General features: G+C 37.4%; 1 pseudogene; it reads left to right on the top strand.

Annotated features, from left to right (window-relative positions):
- LOC127624353 (DNA mismatch repair protein Msh3-like) overlaps positions 1 to 7,880 on the top strand; it is a 79,938-nt pseudogene that overhangs the window by 49,850 nt on the left and 22,208 nt on the right.

The raw sequence follows: 7,880 nt of genomic DNA, 5'->3' as shown, positions 1-7,880 counted from the left end.
AAAACCATGATCAAAACTATGCAAGATAAAAGAAAATGTGACCCAGGATACATTAAATACAGGTTACATTTTTCTATGGTGGGTCGGCGCTTGATCTTCAATGTAAAATCTGGTTGTAAAACTCAATGTAAAACTCCTGAAGCAAACCCAGTTGAGAACCACTGACCTACAATACTCTATCATCTAGACCAGCACCACTTACATTTCCTTAAAAAACAGTAAAAAATCTTGTCTTACAGCCACAATTCCAAAAATGTTGGGACAGTATGAAAAATGCTAATAAAAACAAAAATTAGTTTTTAAATTTGTAAATTATCTTCACCCTTTGCTGTATTGAAAACACCACAACTAAACATTATATGGGAATTTAAAAAATATATATTTTTTTTACAGTAATTTCAAATTTCAAATCGAGTGTTCCACTGTGAAACATCACCATTTGTTCTAATAACACTTATTAAGCATTTAAGTTTGTTAAGTTTAGAAAGTGGAATTTCCCCCCATTCATCCATTATATAGGTCTTTAGCTGCACAATTGTTCAGTCTTTATTGCCATATGGTGTGCTTCATAATGCGCCACACATTCTCAATTGAAGATGATCAGGACTGCAGGCAGGCCAGTCTAGCACCCACACTCTCTAATTACACAACCATGCACTTGCAATCCAGGCAGTGTGTGGTTTGAAGTTGTCCTGCTGGACAATTCTGGGACATCCCTGGGATAGAAGTTGCTGAATGGCAGTATATGTTGCTCCAAAAGTTTTAAATATCTGTCTGCATTCATGGTGTTCTCACAGATGTGCGAGTTACCCATGCCATGGGCAGTGACACAACCCTGGCCCATACAGACACTGGCTTTTGGACCTGCTTTGCATATTAAAGTCTTAACTTGCTTCTGTGGATGTAGTGGTGAGTGGGGTTGACTAACAAAGTTTACTCAAGTAATCCCAAGCCCATGCTCATGATATCCATTACAGATTAATGATGTTTTTTAAGACAGTGACATCTGAGGGATCAGAGATCAAACACATTCAGAAACATTTTCGGAATTGGGGTTGTATGTAAACTGGAATCCACTTAGAATACCATGAACATTTTAATCTCTTGCTGTATAGCTGGTGTTGTGACACTGCAGAGGTTCAAATATAAAATGTTTCAATATTTGTTCAAGCATGCACTTAACATTGACATTTCCCCCTTCACAACAGCTTTTTGTCCATGCCCGTTTGCCTTTACACTACATGCATATGTCCTGGCAGCATCTTGCAGAGTGTCTGCACATTGCCATGGCAACAAGTCTCATCCTGCGCGTTCGTACACCTGCGCTGTATTTAAGAATGTAAACACATTTGTTGTGTAACACCCTTGAATGCTGCATTGTGAACAGCCTTGATGCAGAACTTTCTTCTGTGGGCATGAGGAAGCGGAGCAGCACTGGTTGCCATAGCAAAGCTGTCCGAGCACATGTGAGAAGCAGACAGAGTTGTTCCTCAATATTTAGAGTGCCAATGTACATATCTTGAGAATAAATGAAGTGAGGAGGTGGGCTTAAGTTGTACAATGACATTTGGAACTTTGCACTGAGTGTCAGGCAAAGGCTATTTCCTTTTGGTGTAGTACAACACCTGGCCTTGAAGATCTCTCTCCCTCTTTCTCAGTGTAAAAGGTTGTGTAAAAAAAAAGTTACCTAGTCCCAGCTTCACACATGTCTAGGGATGGGAATCTAAAGGAATTTAATGATTCCGATTCCGATTCTGACTCTTTAAAAGTTCTATTTACAAATTTTAATGAGATAATTTGATCTCCAGATTAGATATAACAAATCAGAGAATCATTTTATACAATTCTTGCAAAAGGTGTGTTTACATAGATTTTTTAAAGGCATAAACGCAATACAGTACTTGCTTCTACTGTAACTATATATTACATAAAAATTCTAAACAAACAAAAATTTACTATTTTGTATAAAAAGATGAACAACCAGTCATTGCCTGATTTAAGTGTCAATTGCCTGAAGTACAACATTTTCAGTTCATGTTTTTTATTTTTTATTTTTTGAGCTAGAATTGACAGAAGTCAGATTTACTAAAAAGAGCTGGCTCATAAGAGGCATTTGTTTGGGAATCAGACTACAATGGTCACTGTAGATTCAAAAGAACTGTCTCATTAGAGTCATTTGTTTGGGAATCGGACTACACTGGTCATTCTGTAGATTCAAAGAACCGGCTCAGAGTCATTCTTTCAGGAAATCAGACAACACTTGTTGCACTGTGTTTCGCATTGTAGATTCAGTAGAAAGGCAGTGCTGCACCTTCAAGAACAGTTAATGGAACTGAAAGTCATGAAAATCATACGGTTCCAGTATTAAAAAAATAAAATAAAAAATGGTACAGGTTCTGATTAATAACTGGTACTCGGTTCACAACCCAGCACATGTACCAACCAAGTATGAGACATTTAATCAAAAAAGCTAACTTTTCCTTGTAAACAGGGTTTGAAATTAATACCCACCAACCCACCAAATGCTGGTTAAAATCGGCAGTGGCAGATAACTCTGTCATTGTTACAAGCCACTTTGGCGGGTGACATTTTGAAGGTTTTTCCTTGAATTTAATTATATTAATTTTATTGATCTTGTGCTCAGCGCTTAACTATAAGCACTAAATATACCTCTGGGAAAATTACGTGGCTTATGCATGAACCGTTGTATAGCACATCGGCATGCTCCAGATATAAGACTGCCAGACCTCTGGGACCGTGCAGAGCAAACCTCGACTTCACTTGATATCACTGCGGCCGGTGGAGACCACAAAACTTATGTGACCCATTTGAATTCTACAGAGAACATTCTATTATTAAGCTCTATTTGGAGGTAGTTGAACCCCTCAAACTGCTGGACAGCCCCTACATTATAAACAGCACTGATGAGGTAAAGAGGAGACTCACATCAGCATCACCACCAAAATGTTTTTAATTTATTTAATTTTTTTCAACACCAAAATGTTTTTAATTTATTATTTTTTTTTACTGCAGTAACACTAACTGGTATCTTTTATAGATTAATATGAAGTTTATTAGAGTGAATCTGTTTTACTTTATTTTTATTACGAAAGTGAATGTTGTAGTTAATGGTTTCTAAATGTGTTTAGGCTATTCGTATTTTCGTAACAAATACCATATTGAAAAGACTATTAAAATGTACCTAACCACAGCCATCCATGGTCTTACCTGTTGTAATGGCCTTATCATTACAAAACCACTGTTAAAAAATTGTAAACTTAAATATAAGCAAGTACAATTTAGAATAAAGAGGTTACCGATCCAGGTATCGGATTGCTGCATCTGTAAATGTATCAGTCCATTGTGGAAATAAAGGTCCCCAGACTGCAACAATGAGAGCTTCCAAGGAAGAACAAGTCTCTGGAATTATCAAAGTTAGCAAGTTTTCTGACATGAATCTTTAAAAAACATTCACAGATTTGTTAGAGACACTTAAAACTGTATTCAACTTTGCTCTCATGTTTGTATCCGATTTCAAATTGACCTGTGTTAAGTGTCACCTAAATGAAACCCACTTGTTTAGGTGTTGGTCAGGGAATCTTTTCCTGTCTTAGTGGGCGGTTCTTGGCCAGAATAAGTTGCAAAGTGGACCAGACTTTATGCTGATAGTCAAAAGTATGGCTATGCGATACTACTTGTAAATCTATCTCTCCTTATAGACTTTTGATTGCAATATACATGGTTCACTGCTGACTGTCACTAATCATCTACACTGAATGGATTGTTTTTCAGATATTTTTCTTTGTCATGTGCTAGACGGACGTTTTTGACTGCTGCACTGCATCTCGCTGTAGCCTACATTTTCTTGTCAGGGGCACATTTTTTAGACACCTGCCAAGTTTAGCTTTTTTTCTTCTTTAACGCAAATGCGTGTTTGGTATGATTGGCCACTAAAAGGTTTTTTTATCTGGTGTGTTACCTGAGTGTAATCTGCCAAAATGAGACTTTTGTCATCAAAACTAAAAATGCAATGTCATGAGCAGTTTCATGTTTCTTGTTCTGCTTCATCACGCTTGTTTGAAACCCTTCCTTATGCTTCATATTCACACTCCAGCTCAATGCCTCCTCAGAGACCGCTGAAAACGCAAACACATCAATAAATGAAGAAACGAACACCTCCCCCTCTGGAATTAAATCTGCACATATTGGTGAGGCAATACCACTACGCACACACAGTCTGATGGGCCACTGATAATGTTAATAAATGTATTAAATGGTGAGTGAGGGGGTGTCTGCTGTTTGCGTGGTTTGTGCACCTGGCTCAAGGCTGTCTCACTCTTGTCACACACAGTAATATAGAGACTGGATGCTGACTAACCAGATCTATACACTGTTATCACTCAAAATAGATTGCAATGTTAAGATACTTTCTTGTATTCCAGCTTTATTAGCAGAAACAATCAAGCCATTTGTGGATTGTGTTATATTGTGCCTCTGTGGTTCTATCAAATTGCTCTGTTTGTTTGAGTGTCTTGACTGCCTGACATGGATACATTGTCTCAACCATGATGTGAGTTTTGGGAAATCCATTTGAAAATTGTATTTTTTTTTTGCAATTCCATTTGCTGACACTAGAGGCGCAGAAATTAAACACTTCACATTTAGTTCTGATTCAGATACATTTTCTCTTCTCTGTGTGTTCTGCAGGTGAATTGTACATTATTTGTGACCCACTACCCTCCCTTATGTGAGCTGGAGCAGCTGTACCCACAGCATGTGGTGAACTATCACATGGCTTTGCTGCTCAGTGAACCAGAGAGTACTTCTGATGGTGTGTATCTCCACCAATCCACTGTGCATCAGCTACCTGCATCGCCTTTTGCTTTGACAATTCACACACAATTCACACACACAGTCACACTGATGTATAACTGTAATTGTGTTATACAGTATAACAATATATATAATACCAAGTGGCATCTGCAAACAAATGAGGAGACCTTTTCTCAGAACCAATTTTACTTTGCTGAACCTTTTGTTTTTTAATTACTTTCAACAAACTAGTGTAAAGGTGATTTTGAGTGGATATATGAACTCAGTTTCCCTCAAGTTCACAAAGGTGTCCTAGCAGAGTAACCACATGTGTAGTTAAGCACATGGACTATAGACAAGTTTGAGAGCCATACATTTTGTCTTTGTTTTGAAAAATATATCTAGTGATTTATCATTTGAAACTTACTGTAACAAACTTTTGATGAATTGCTTTGCTTAAAAAAAAAAAGCACTTGTAATATCTAGATTCAACATAAATTGCACTTAGTTTGATATAACTAATACAAAGACATCCATGAATTTTTGAGTGTAGCTTAAAGGAGACCTATTATGCCCCTTTTTACAAGATGTAATATAAGTCTTAGGTGTCCCCAGAATGTGTCTGTGAAGTTTCAGCTCAAAATACCCCATGGATAATTTATTATACTATGTAAATGCCTCTTTTTGGGTGGAATCAAAAACACACTGATTTTGTGTGTGTCTCTTTAAATGCAAATGAGCCAGAAGAGGGCTGTGCCTTAACAGCTCCTGCTTCCAATACTACAGCAACAACAAATCAGAACCAATATGACTGACAGCGTAAATACCGGAGTTCAGCCATATATGTATGAATATATATATATATATATATATATATATATATCTCTGGTCTCCGTGAATACAATCAGAGACAATGGTAACTTTAGCTGCATTAGCCATGGACTCGGATAACAAGCACATTCAGAAAGGTGATTTGCAAACATTCACAAAATATAAAGTGTGATACTTAAATCTTCAGGAAATAAAGCTGGAACACGAACAGTTGGTACTGATCCATGCTTGAGAATAAACATTTTTGAAAATCCTGCTTTATACTGACCCTCATTCACAAAGCAGTCCTGTGTAAAATTATTTGCACAAACATACACACATTTTGGTATGTTTTGGGGCACATTTCCTTCAAAAACAAAACTTGTCCACTGTGTCTTCAGTGGCTCTGATGCCGGGAGTACATGAAGACTCTTATGTTCACTTTTACAGACAACAACAGAACACTTAAGTTAGACATGATTCTTCTCACTGTATCTGCTCTAGCATGAAAAAAATTGTGGACTGTGTAGATCACTCAGGGGAGCATCTATGATAATAGGGTTGAGTCCATCACCAGTCATGGGCGAGGCCTGCTCTAATATAACATCACGTTAGAGCAGATAGGAAAACCATTAATTTTGACTCACAGTTTTTTATTAATAGAAATAAAAGAAAGAGGAGTGGGTGGACATTTAACATTGTAGGGTGGTTGTGTACACACACTGCCGACTTACATTTATGTACAAACACCATGTAAGAGTGAATTTTGCATAATAAGTCCCCTTGAAGTGTCACTTTTTGGGGCAAATTATATTTAAAAGAAAATTTTTCAGCTGTGAAGGTTATCACAATGTGATTTCCTTACAATTACAGATGTCAAAATCTTCCTCATTGGGTGTCAGGTCACATAAAGCTTCAGATTTTTAGCAGTCATCAGCAGGTTGTTTAGCAGTATTTCCCTTTATTTTGCACAGTTTTTTTTTAACCAAATGCCCGGCCTCTGCTTTGTAAAAGTTGCCCCACTGCATGATACTAGCAGCACCATACTAGACAGTATGGAAGTTATTTAAATGATTCATGAGTAGAGGCAGATTTGAAAGTAACCCTGTCTTCATCTGGGCAGTTTTTTTTTCTTCTGTGTCAACCAAGATCTTCAGGAGCAAAGGGATTCAACACTTTCATGATGCATATTTTATTTTTAGGGATTCGTTCTAGCATTAAAGGATATCACAAGATGTTCAATAGACCAATCAATCTCAACACAGAACTCTGCTGGTTGTACAGAGAGTTAACTTTAATGTAGGATTCGAATTTCTGTAAAATGAAAGAACTGCTTAAGGGTCTGAATAGTTTTGAAAGCACTATACACTTGTCTTAATGATGTCCTGTTGCACAAGGTTTGGTACCATAATCTTGACATTGTACTTCTGAATGGGACAGCTCTTTATGTGCCACCTATTCATAAGATATCCCATCCAGTGATAACTTTTAAGATTGATTTCCCAAATCTTTAAACATATATATATATATATATATATATATATTTTTTTTTAGCTAAATTCTGTTGTCCTCCATACATTTGTTTTCCTCTAATTTTCTCCCCCTTATCTCCCCAATTTAGAATGCCAAATTCCCACTGCTTACTAGGTCCTCGTGGTGGCGCGGTTACTCACCTCAATCCGGGTGGTGGAGGACAATTTCCAGTTGCCTCTGCTTCTGAGACCGTCAATCTGCACATCTTATCGTGCGGATCACTGTACATGACACCATAGAGACTCACAGCATGTGGAGGCTCATGCTACTCTCCACGATCCAAGCACAACTTACCGCGCACCCCGTTAAGAGTGAGAACCACTAATGGCGAACACAAGAAGGTTACCCCATGTGACTCTACCCTCCCTAGCAACCGGGCCAATTTGGTTGCTTAGGAGACCTGGCTGGAGTCACTTTTTTTTTTCTTAGTAAAAAAAAAACTATATAATAATACAGCAACAGCTGTAGTAATATAAATGTGTGGATGATGACCATGGTCATACTAGGGAGTGGCATGATGATTATTTTGTGTATCAGGGGCCATCAAATTCTAATTGTCCTACTCTTACTTTTACTACTTTTACTTTGTGACACCTGCATCCTTGATGAATTGCTCCTGTCTGATCAATCCATCAGTATTACTGATCTTGGCATGTTTGATAATGACCTCAGCACATTTATTAACGTGATGTCATGTGAGTCATTACTATAAGTCATTACTGTGT

This window comes from Xyrauchen texanus, chromosome 3 (assembly GCF_025860055.1).
Source record: "Xyrauchen texanus isolate HMW12.3.18 chromosome 3, RBS_HiC_50CHRs, whole genome shotgun sequence".
In the NCBI taxonomy this organism is placed as follows: domain Eukaryota; kingdom Metazoa; phylum Chordata; class Actinopteri; order Cypriniformes; family Catostomidae; genus Xyrauchen; species Xyrauchen texanus.
This window is presented reverse-complemented; position numbering and strand designations above follow the sequence as displayed.